Genomic DNA, 11,594 nt, shown 5'->3' with positions numbered 1-11,594 from the left:
TAGAGTCAGTTAGCCATTCCTCTGTTGCAGCTTCCCCCTGGTGACCAACCCAGAGGCCACGGTCAGCACACACAGCTCTCCGAGTCCTGGGCTCATTCTCAAAAAAAAAACCCCAAAAAAAACAAAACGACATTGGGCTCTTAAAGGGGCCATGCTGCATATCATTAACACATGTGTACACGGATATACAGCCATCTATGATGGAGTCATGACGTGGTGATGATGGTGAGGAAGAGGGTGATGTTATTCTCTTAACTGTAGGCTAAGCCACTTGAGTCAGTAGAATTGTATTTGTCTGTTTGGCATTGAGCGCAAACCATTCCTCACAATAGGCGAGCTGATGTGCTTTATAGCCACTTCACAAAAGGAAAGGCCACGTCAAGAGCACCTGAACTTCCTGTATTTCTGTGCTGGTCCTTGTCAGAGTGCATTCAGAGGTTAGGAGTTTTTCTTCCACTCGCCTCATTAGTTTTACCTTTCACCCACTACTTGGCCCAGAGGCTGCGTTCAGGCTGTGGCTACAGTGTAATGGCAAACAAGCACAGCAAGGTGACTGTGTCTCTTGACACGTGTAATTAGGCTCTCTTGTGATTTCTTGCTGGCTGCTTTACTTTAAGATTTCTTCTCAAAACGCAGAAAACTGAACACCCCAGAAACGGGTGGAAAAAGAAAAAACACACACCACCCCTTGAAGGACAGGAGGCATAAAAGAAAAGACTTATTGAGGTACAGCAGAAGCACACACACTACACGCTGTGTAAAAAGGGCTACTGACTGTTTCTGTGTGTGTTTGTGCTGTGATTCTTAGGTTGTGATGTGACATGCCGTCTCACACAATTACACACAAGCCCGAGCTTCGCCTGTCGCCACACAGGTCATTACTCTGACTAAAACCACGCCACGTTGGAGATTATGACTCTTTCATGTCTCTGCGCTAGCCCCTTTTTCTCTCCCTCCCTTCTTCCAGCCGTCAGATCAGGGGAGTGAAATATTCATGAGGTTATTTGAATGACAAAGGAGGTGAAGTGGGGCAGATTCAAAGGGGGCTTGGCTTGTGACACATGATGGTAAATTACCACAATTATTGTTTCCTCTTCCTGTGTTCTGCCGGTGTGAAAATGTCAGAAAACTGTCCCACCAGTGGTCAAAGTAGAAAAGAAATGACCCTGACGATTTTTAACAGTTGACGGAAAGACTGAGAGGAAAGCAGCACAAAATCTGCCCTACGATTATCACCACATCCAGACGGGCTTGTTCCCTAAAAATGGCGCAAGACTGGGAGGAAAACTCTGCAGTTATTGTGTGGACAGCTGGTTAGTGGGTGTGTGACCTCTATGCCAGAGGTCATGACCTTCTGAGGATGCACCATCCCTTGAGGACGTCTAAAAGGGCCCAAGCTGCTTTTATAAATGCATATCATCCATTTCACATGACGTAGAGACGCCATTTCTGACAGTAAAGTTAGGATTGACGCCTCAAGGAGCAGCAGGAAGCAAGAAGCAACTCAGGATCAAAACATATGACCTTCACACTCCTAATTATTGGAATTGACTTATTGACAGGAAAAGCTGGCCCTCCCATGTGTTGCTGACTGCTTGTAGCATTAGTTTGCATGGTGGCGACGCCTGCTGTTGAGATGAGTGTACTGCTGCTGTCATTGATCCAGTCTGGGAGGCTTTGAGAAACATAAGGAACCCAAACCTCTGCTACAGAATGTCTCACTGCTGCCTCAATCCATCTGTGTCCTCTCTGCAGTCAAACACAGCCAGAGCATCAGTCCATGCCGATGCCATGCATTAGATTAACCTTGTATTACATAACATATGACGCAGGCTTTACATATATTAAGAGCTTTGTACGGGCACACAAGGTGTGCATCTCCGTTTCCTGCAAGGTCAAAAGCTCAGCTCGGGGAGTTTACCCGTGCAGATTCTGAGTCTGTGCCAATCTCCCGTTTCTCCAGCAACGACACGTGGGTTCAATGATAACAAAGAGATCCAGCAGCTCCGGCGATGCATGCGGGAGGCTTGAGCGCAGGAGTACCCCTTGCCGGAGCCCCACCGTCTCCTTCACCAAAGCCAGTCAGTCTCACCAAATGGTAATGTCCCAGTGTGCGGCAGACAGGGGGTAGAGGGGGGCTAACAGGGGGTAAGGGAGCAGCAGTATTATTATTGATGACCAACAGAGGGAGCAAACCGCCAGACACGAGGGGGGGGGGGGGGGGATACTGACTGACTGTTTGAATGGATGCAAGGATCCATGGTAAGGGCCAGGTCGCTCAAATAGATGAACATAAAGCATCATTAAAACATAAAAGGCTGAGGGTCTTTTGTAGGAACCAAACTCTGCTCAACCAATATGATTTTTAAGGATTTTTGTATATTTTGAAAAAATTCTCCACTTCCTTATTTAGCCACGAGGGGGAGACAAAGAGCTCACAATAAAAGTCACGCTTCATGCAAACTCTGGTTGTATTTCTAACCTGCAATATCGCCTGCATCATTTCATAGTGTGCAGTAGCTGATCCTAAGCTAGTTAATCGTCTGGTCTATAAAATGTCAGAAAATTGAGAAAATCATTATCAAAGGACCCCAGAGTCCAAAGATGAGATCTTCAGCTGACTTATTTTGTCTGAACCAACAGTTAAAATCCAAAGTAATTCAGATTAAAGTGACAAAAAACAGAGAAATACAAATAAAGTGCTGTGATGAGGAGTCGCAGGTAGAATTTTAAAGCCCCTGAAAACTCTTTTTAAAAATTAAAGTATTTGTCTATCAAATACTAAATATTCATTACGACATAAGCAAAAAGTTAAAATTCAGTATATATATATATATATATATATATATTCAGTGTATCAATATACAATTTCCCAGCCTGGGATCAATAAAGTACATCTATCTATCTATAACATGTTGTGTTAATGGAGGACAGCACAGCTCAGTGAGGTGGTGATCGAGAAAAGGATTTTCAGGGCCTTTAAGTGGACTGCTGGTACACAGAGTCACAGTTACATGAAAAGATGTGCTGCATTCAGTTAAAGATCGGAAAGTGGTTGAAATATGATAGTCAGTGATGTGCAAAATAAGTGACATCATTGTAGTTGAATTTTTCTTTTATCTTTTGTGAAATTTGTCATTCTGAAGGTCATTTTTAGTGAGAAAAGCTTAGCGAAGGTAGATTTATTTGATTGCTTTGTGTTGTTTAGCCGATTAAGACCTGCAACAACAATAGGCAGAGCAGAAAGCGAGAAAGGAAGGAAAATCCATACAATGACGGTTTGGCCCCATTTTCTGCATTTTCTGAACAATTAGGAAAGGAAAGGAAGGAAAGAGAGAGAGGGAGGGGATATACAAAGAATGAAAATTTACACCGGTGCTGATGCATAACGTGCTGTTCCCAGTGGCAACGTTTACATACCAGAAACCAGGAACCTGCCCTACTCAACATTATTGTCACAGACAGATGGGGTGCACTAGGGGGAATATGGACTGTACTGAGGGCATGGAGTAAAGTCTGATTCCCTCCCACTGCTGGGCCCCTCTCTTTTTCTCTTTCTTCAGTTTAAGAGCTCCACACAAAACCAAGCTCAAGCTGCTTTAAGACCAGAGTTCTCGGAAAGCTACTCAATGGCCATCAGCTACCATCAAAGGGACTGTACAAAAGCACGCAGACCTGCACCTTCACTGAGGGGGATTAAGGAGCGGAGAAGAACATTTCATGGCCGATTTCTTGCTGCTCGGCATGTGTAATGAAGAGGAACCTACAGAGAGAGAGAAAAGTCTCCCGTGGTGGCTGAAAATAATAGAGCATCTGCTGATATTTTGCGATCAAAGTGATTTGGTACAATATGCTGCGAGGAAATAGGGGAATGAGGTTTCACAGAGCAGGAGCGCTACGATGAGCACCTAACCTACGAAGCTCCAGATAAGGAGTTTAGGCTCAACCTTTCATTTCAGGGCTTGTTTGGGACAAAGCATCTTTATCCAGACAGGGTTAGGGTTAGTTGTTTATGGTTCAGCTCCTTGGCTGCTCCCCTCGCCCTAAAAAAAGGAGGTATTGTGGGAGCAGATGGAAAGATGGAGCAACAGACACGAGCCGAGTTCCCCCCGCAAGCAACGAGCAACACACCCGAACAAGGCCTGAAGCAATACCTGCTTCGGGGCATTTCCTGTTTGCTGTAGTCATGACAACGGGATAATCTGCCTTGCGTCCAAAGCTAACAGCCAATCGACTGGGAGAAACACCGTCTGCAGTGACTTCAAAACTGGAGCAGCAGCTGCTGAACTGAGTGAGGAACTATTCCAGAGTTGAAACTGTAAAACTAAAAAGAAACCTCAGTTTTTGAGACAGAAAAGGCTTCAGCTCGCTGCGTTAGTCAGCACAGAAGTGACCCGGGTCAAGTTTGACACAAATATACTGTGAGAAAAAGTCACTTTCCATGAATACAGCCGACCAAACTACCATATAAAATTCCACACGATGAAAAACAAAACTGGCAGAATAATTCCTCCTCTACACACTCCCTCCCCTCTCTCTCTCTTCTTTCCTACTCTGCATCCAAGCGGAGTATTAGCCCTGATCCTTCAGCACCACTCTGCCCATGCAGGATGGGAGAGAGAGCCGACAGAACGAGGGCAGGATTGGTATGTGCAGGGCCGTATCGAGACGACTCCAAATCCGAGAGATGAAAATCAGACACGGAGAGGAGAGGCATATAGAGGAGAAGGGGGAGAGGTAGTCTGAAAACTCAACTGTGTGTCTGCACGTACAAGGGATGAATAAAATAAATTGTTATGTCAAAAAGTAGATCCACTCCCTCAGAATCATCCATGTAGCAATTAGACATATTAATCTATAAATACAAACATACTGTGTGAACCCAGTTTGTGCAGAGCCAAGCATTTACTTAAAAATGAATACCCAGAAGAATGTTTATTGACACTTTGCAAAATCCTCAAAGCCTCTTAAATACCATGTGTCCTTTGAATGACGTCATATGTTATTCATGGCTACCATTTTTGTTTAGATTAGGAAACTGAGCTGCTGTTTTTGAACAACAGAGGGGTTATTTTTCCAATCCAATGGTTAAAAGACTCTTTGAGGAATTTGGAACAAGTGTTTTAAATGACACATGAAACATCACCGAGTACTTATTTTAGTTGGATGATTAATTCTGGTGTTAATTCTCTGTATGCACATGTACTGTATGTTCACATACACCTAAAAAACACACATCTACTGTCTCATAACACATTAACAAAAGTGTAGAAATGTACGTTATATAACCAGAGAGGACGGATGTGCACAGTTGTACGCTACCATTACAGAACCAGGCAGGTTCACTGATGTCTCTGAGGAGAAAATGTTCTTTGCTTGCAGTGTAATGTTGTATGTAAGAAGTTCCTCTTTGACAAATATTGTTTTTGGTGTCTTCAGAGTCCAAGTGGTCTGGTTATTTGCATGTGGATGAGACAATAAACAACAACTATAACTACTACCACATGTGTCACCTCACTGTAACAGTTCCCAGGTGCTGCACAATGAACACAAACAAGATGAAGCTCAAGTAAGGTCGCCATTTTGGCTCACTGAACAGAATTACAACCACCTCTTCAGTTCCCTTAATCAACGGCGCACATTTTATGGTTTAAAAGACAATATAAAACTAAAGGAAATCCACTTTCAGTTTTATGAACAACCACACAAATGTTCATATTCCTCACTCCCACTGTAGCTACCTGCTTCAACGTATAACGGCTGAATTTCTGATCTTCCTGTGTGTCTCTTCGATTCTGTAAGTCGGTAAAAAACACGTACAAGAGCAGAAATGATTTTCCCATGAATCAATTAGGGAATCAACAGAAAATTAATCTGCAGCTACTTTTTAATTGATCTTAAATGTGAGGATTTGCTGCAATTCTTTGTCTTATGTGATAGCACATTTATTCTGTCTAGGTTTTGGCCTGATGGTCAGATTAAAAAAAAGCTATCTGTAAACTTGAGGCTTGAGGCAATTGTGATTTTTCATTATTTTCAGGATGATTAATTGAGAAAATAATCTGCAGACTAATTGAAAATGGAACAAATTGCTGGCTGCAGCCTTAACCCATATTGTGAGTATGTGTTTCAGAGAAAACCAATACTATAGGCATTGCTGCATGTGTTATATTGAGTTATATTGAAGCTCTCCAACTGGGTATGGCGCAGTATCGAGCGTTAACATCTAAATGGGTCAACCAGCCGCCCGGTGAACTGTAGCACCATTAGATCCCAGACAGTTTGTCTCTGAGTCGAGTGCACAGTCTCATTAGAGAGCTAACTCTACATTATGAATGGGAGTAATACACGACTGACAAAAATACCCCCAGCTAGTGCTTTAGGTAAGATAACAGTGATTAAAAAACACTGTTCTAATCTGTTGGTAGGCAGGGAGGGCGACATGTTAATTAGGTTACAAAGCGCTCCTCTTAAAACCATGAAAATCTATAATCTCACTGTGGAAATGACACAGTGGAGGTTCAAAGAGCTGTGTGAAAGTGGTGTTTACAGTTTCTAAATTGTATAAAATCCATCTTCAGTATTGCAGGTATTAGTATTCAGTGTGTCTGTGTAAAATATGACGCAGCTGCACCTCTATATACAGCACAGTATGCCATATGTGTCATTGTGTCAGAGTGCTGCATTGCTATACTGCAGTACAATATCATGATGGTAATAATGGAAGGAGATTTTACTGAGCTTTCATGATATTATTAGAGCTACAACTCACTCTGAATTATTCAGAATTATTTATGCCTCAATTGATCAATTATTATATATTATGGTAGAAAACGGGCATCGCAATATCCCAGAGCTAAAGAATCTAGCTAAAGAGTCTTCAGACCCAAAGATATTTAATTTAATATCATATAAGTTCAAAAAGAAAAACAGGCAAAGCTTCATATTACAGAAGCTGTAACAAGCATTTTTTGGCAAAACAGACATTTTTGGAGATTAGTTTACAGTTGATTGACTCATCATTCAGTCTGCGATAGTTTTAGCTGTAATATATGGTGAAATTAATAGTTTTCATGAGCTTTCCTGTAAGCTCATTTGTTTCCGCCATTGAGTCAGCACATTCCTCACCAGCCAAAAAAGGAAGTGCTCCATTGTCCCTTTATCCCTGCAAATAACACAAAACACAAAGAGCCAGGGAACATTTAATTGGGTGACCTGCTATTTAGGAAGGAAAGCCTGATGTGAACAGCTTCCAGTCTGTCTGATCAATCTCAGCACTGGTGGAGAAACAGTCGGAAAAAGTAGAGTTAAACAAAAACTCTGGAGCTGAAACCATACAGTGAAACATTGATTGACCTTGATGAGACTCCTAAACTAAATTTCAAACATGACTGAACAAAGTGGGGTGGATATGTATGTGTGTGTAGTGTGTGTGTGTGCAGTGTGTGTGCAGCTTTCCTTAAAAAGCCAGGTCAAGCATTCAGCAGACTGTAAAAGGAGCTGATCCTCTGATCCTCTATCAGACCCCAGGAGCTGTGACGGCACCTTGCATACTAATGGGACTGCTCTCCTTTTCTTTGTACTGAAGGGAAATCTGTGCCAGCAGCTGGGTCAGGGAAGACTGCAGTTTGAAATTTGGCTTTTTTAGTTCTAGTTTTTCATGGAGAGAGCACGTCTGTATCTCCGCCACTAGTACAGCAAACACTAAGTTGAAAAAGCATCACGGTATTCGTGCCACAGTTAAGAAGAAGTCACAGAACAACACAAGTGCAGAGCAGCTCAAACGCATCTTATACAGGCTATGATGGAAAGAAAAACTTCACAGAGAGAAAAAGGAGACATTCCTGCACCACTGCATGGAAATTTAATGTATATCCTATATGGAAAAAGTCTTTGCAGACAGGAAAACTGAATGGCATGACTTCTAAAGGAAAACCAACACATAGGCTGCAATTTTCTGAAATAAGATTTCTTATGCAATATTCTTTGTTGACTAATTGCACTCAAATGTCTGTCTGTGCTCTTTTTTCATCAAAGTGAAGTGCTTGCAGCTGAGTCACCAAGTCCTCCACGACTTAACAGTTCTGTACATGAAGCCAGAGCGGGGAAGAGATGGAGACAGAGAGGGAGGGAGGGAGGGAGGGAGAGGGGCTGAGAGATGTGAAAGCCTTTAAAATGTGCAATGAATTCAGCTATAATACCAAGACGAATGCCTCATCAAAAAAACCCACATTGACTGAAAGTTGTCAGCACTCTAAAGCTTTTAAATTTACTGACTTTCACACATCCACACTGTGGGAGTGAGAATGAGACAACGGTGTCAGCAAAATAAGTTAATGTGCTTTTGCTAATTCAGTTAAAAAGGGAAGCAGTGGAGTCACTAAACCGACACGTGATTCACTAGCGATGTCCCACATTCAACTTTTTTCTAAAGGAACTCTACAACATATTAGGAAAACAATACTTTTCACAGTCTTGCCCAGAATTAGACAAGAAGATTGATATCACTCGTGTCAGTATTATTTTAGCTTAGCATAAAGAGTGTAAACAGGAGGAAACAGCTAGCTTGGCTCTCACCAGATTCATCAGCAATGCTCCATATTCAACATATTTTAAAAAGAACACTACAACATATTGGGAAAAGAATTGCCAACAATTAGACGACATAATTGATACCACCATGTCTGTGTAGTAAATACAATGCCACAGGCAGCAACAGCTTAGCCTAGCTTAGCATAGCATAAACAGTGGGAAACAGCTAGCTTGGCTCTCACCAGATTCACTAGCGAAGATTGAAGGAACTCTACAGCATATATCACAGTCCTGTCCAGAATTAGAGGAGAAAACTGATACCAATCGTGTCCGTGTAGTAAATATAATGCCACAGGCAGCAGCGGCTTAATTTAGATTAACATAAAGAGTGTGAAACAGCTAGCTTAGCTCTATCAAAAGTTTTAAAAAAAATCCACCAACCAGCACCTCTAAAGCCCATTAATTAACACCATAAATGTCGTCTTTGTCTCACTAAAGTATAAAAACAACACTTACTGAGTTCATGGGGGTCATTGTTCGACTATTTCCTGGTCACTGCATCCAGCAAGGCTAGCCTCCTGTTTCCTGTCTTTATGCTAAGCTAAGCTAACAAGCTCCTGGCTGTAGCTTCACATTTAAAGTACAGACATGAGAGTGGCCTCAAACTTCTCATCTAACTCTCCAAAATGTAGGTATACATTCCTAAAATGTCAGATTATTCCTTTAATACAGAGTTTAGTGGCTTCTCTAGGTGGACTTTGAGGCTTCATAAACTGTGAAAAAGCAGATTTGTTTCCAACAGATGTGAATATTTTGCAGCTGGAATATAAAAATTAGTTTTTCCTTTGCATCAGCAAAAGTAGATCTGGCTTTAACCGTACACCCCAAATTCCTCCCCTGCTGCTGTGTGCACCCACAGCCTGCCAGCAGATTATTTCAGGGAAACAAACTTTTCCTGCAAGACCTTAAACCCACTTGCAGACTTGTGGGGCACTAAAACAGCCCCTACATGCCATGAAGCACCATTATACATTAGAGCATGCAGCCCTGAATGAAAGGAGGGGAGGGAGGGAGGGAGGGGGAGACAGGGGATGAATTGGAAAGCATGCGTAAAGAGAGATGGTATAAGAGAGGATGGGTCCGCACTCTTTCAGCACCGTGCAGCCCCTGGATTGCTCCTCAAGTGTCTGTTTCCCACACGAGTCAAGGTTAACAAGCCGCGCTGGTGTCTGCGTCGGCTGCAAAACGGGGAGGGGTGGGAGGTGGAGGTGGAGGGGTGAGGTGCTGCAACTATACAGTGTGATGATGCAGACAGTCTGAGAAAGAGAGAGGGAGAGAGGAGGAGAAGAGAGGAGGAGGGGGGGGCTACTGTAGCCTTATAGTCCCCTTAATATCCCCAACAACATCCCACTCCCTGCTCAATATCCTCTAATGCATTGTGCACCATGCGACTGTGGCTCGGAAACAGCCTAAATACACCATGAGGTGGGAATTAATCCTAGCCGCTTTTTTTTTTTTTTTTTTTTTTTTTTTTTTTTTTTTGATGCACAATAAATTACAGCTAGACTCCGGTGCGCACTAATCCGGCTGGCAATGCGCCGACAGGATAAAGAAAATACATAGAGAGTAGTTTTAATGGCTGATGCGGATACTGTGCAGCGCAGACTGGAATAAAACAAATGTGCTAATGTATCACAAGGTAGCATAAGCATCCATACCTTTCTCTCCATCACTATGCGCTTTTTTAGGCTACTCAACAACAGCAACTGTAGGATGCGTCTCTGTGGAGATGTCCGGTCCGGCGCGGAGCTTCCCTTCACTCCTCAACTTCCTCACGGCTTTCAGACAGCAGCGTCTCCCTATCACTTCCCCATTACCGGACAGCTAGGCGACTTATTAGCACTGGCCTGTGAGACGCCGAGCCGGGGATGGAACCAGAGCCAGGATTGGTGAAGCCTTGTTCGGAAGGGAGCAGGAGCGCAGGCGCGGTCTCTGCTGGAGAGTCGATAAAATGAAAAATTACCAGTGGCAGGGAGTGTCATCAAATTATCCTCATGTGCGGGGTTTATTTTGGGGAGGGATGATGGGAGGTGTGTGTGTGTGTGTATAGTGTCCGATGGAGGGTTTAACAAAAGGAGAGTGAGATTGTGACTGCAGGTTTTTCTCCGTTTAGCAAAGGCTGTAAAAATCTGAGCACTGCAAGAACAAAGACTGAGTTTTTCTTTTTTTTTTTTTTTGGATGTGAGGCAACTGATGCACTGAATGAAACCTGGTTACTGTAGCAGCACCATCAGCTCCCTAACCAAAGGAACTGAGGCACTTTCTAATAATGAGGCAGTACCTTTTATAAAGGGTTTGTATGGTTTAACCACACAGTTGCCAACATTTGTAGCGTTATTAATGTATGCATATATTGTTGTCCTGCTAGCTACATGTTTAAGTTTGCTTATAGTTGTGTTTTCCTGTAAATTCAAGTATATCAAGAGCTGCTGAGTTAAATTCATTTTGTGTCAATAAAAAAGTTGATATTAATTCTTGCATCACTATATTTGAATGATAAATACCTGCCAAAGGGATTTTTCACAATCAGGTGACCCAAAACTCTGCTCCTAATTATTGCTTATCTGTAAAGAAGTTGTTGTTTACAACTTGTAAACACTCGACAAATGATGTATTATCACACAGCAGTATCTAAAGGTAAAACAAACTACAAGTTCATGTAGAACTGCTGCAGAAATATACCAAAACTACAAGAAAATTAAAAATATCTACATTAAGTATGGACATATCAATACCAAAGGGATGTTTTAAACACTCTTGTGCTTTAAAATATGATGGTGTGTTATGTAATGTACTATTTTACTTTCACACCATGAAAAAACACTTAACCACAGTAAATGACATCTCACTAAAGGTTTAATACAAAGCAAAATGTGAGGAAAACTGCACATCTGGAAGTGTCGTGCAGCCTGATATGTCAGTGTATTTGTGACTCAAATCAAAGCATCTAAGCAGCAGCATCTAAACTCTTTTAACCTCTCCGGCTGCAGGGGCGAAACTTA

General features: G+C 42.3%; 1 protein-coding gene across 1 annotated transcript in view; it reads right to left on the bottom strand.

The window, feature by feature from the left end:
* LOC139220726 (uncharacterized) overlaps positions 1-11,594 on the bottom strand; it is a 275,609-nt gene that overhangs the window by 18,873 nt on the left and 245,142 nt on the right. The gene's annotated exons all lie outside the window — the stretch shown is intronic.

Source organism: Pempheris klunzingeri, chromosome 21 (genome assembly GCF_042242105.1).
Source record: "Pempheris klunzingeri isolate RE-2024b chromosome 21, fPemKlu1.hap1, whole genome shotgun sequence".
In the NCBI taxonomy this organism is placed as follows: Eukaryota; Metazoa; Chordata; class Actinopteri; order Acropomatiformes; family Pempheridae; genus Pempheris; species Pempheris klunzingeri.
Note: the sequence above shows the minus strand (reverse complement) of the source record. Positions and strands in the feature narration are given on the sequence as shown.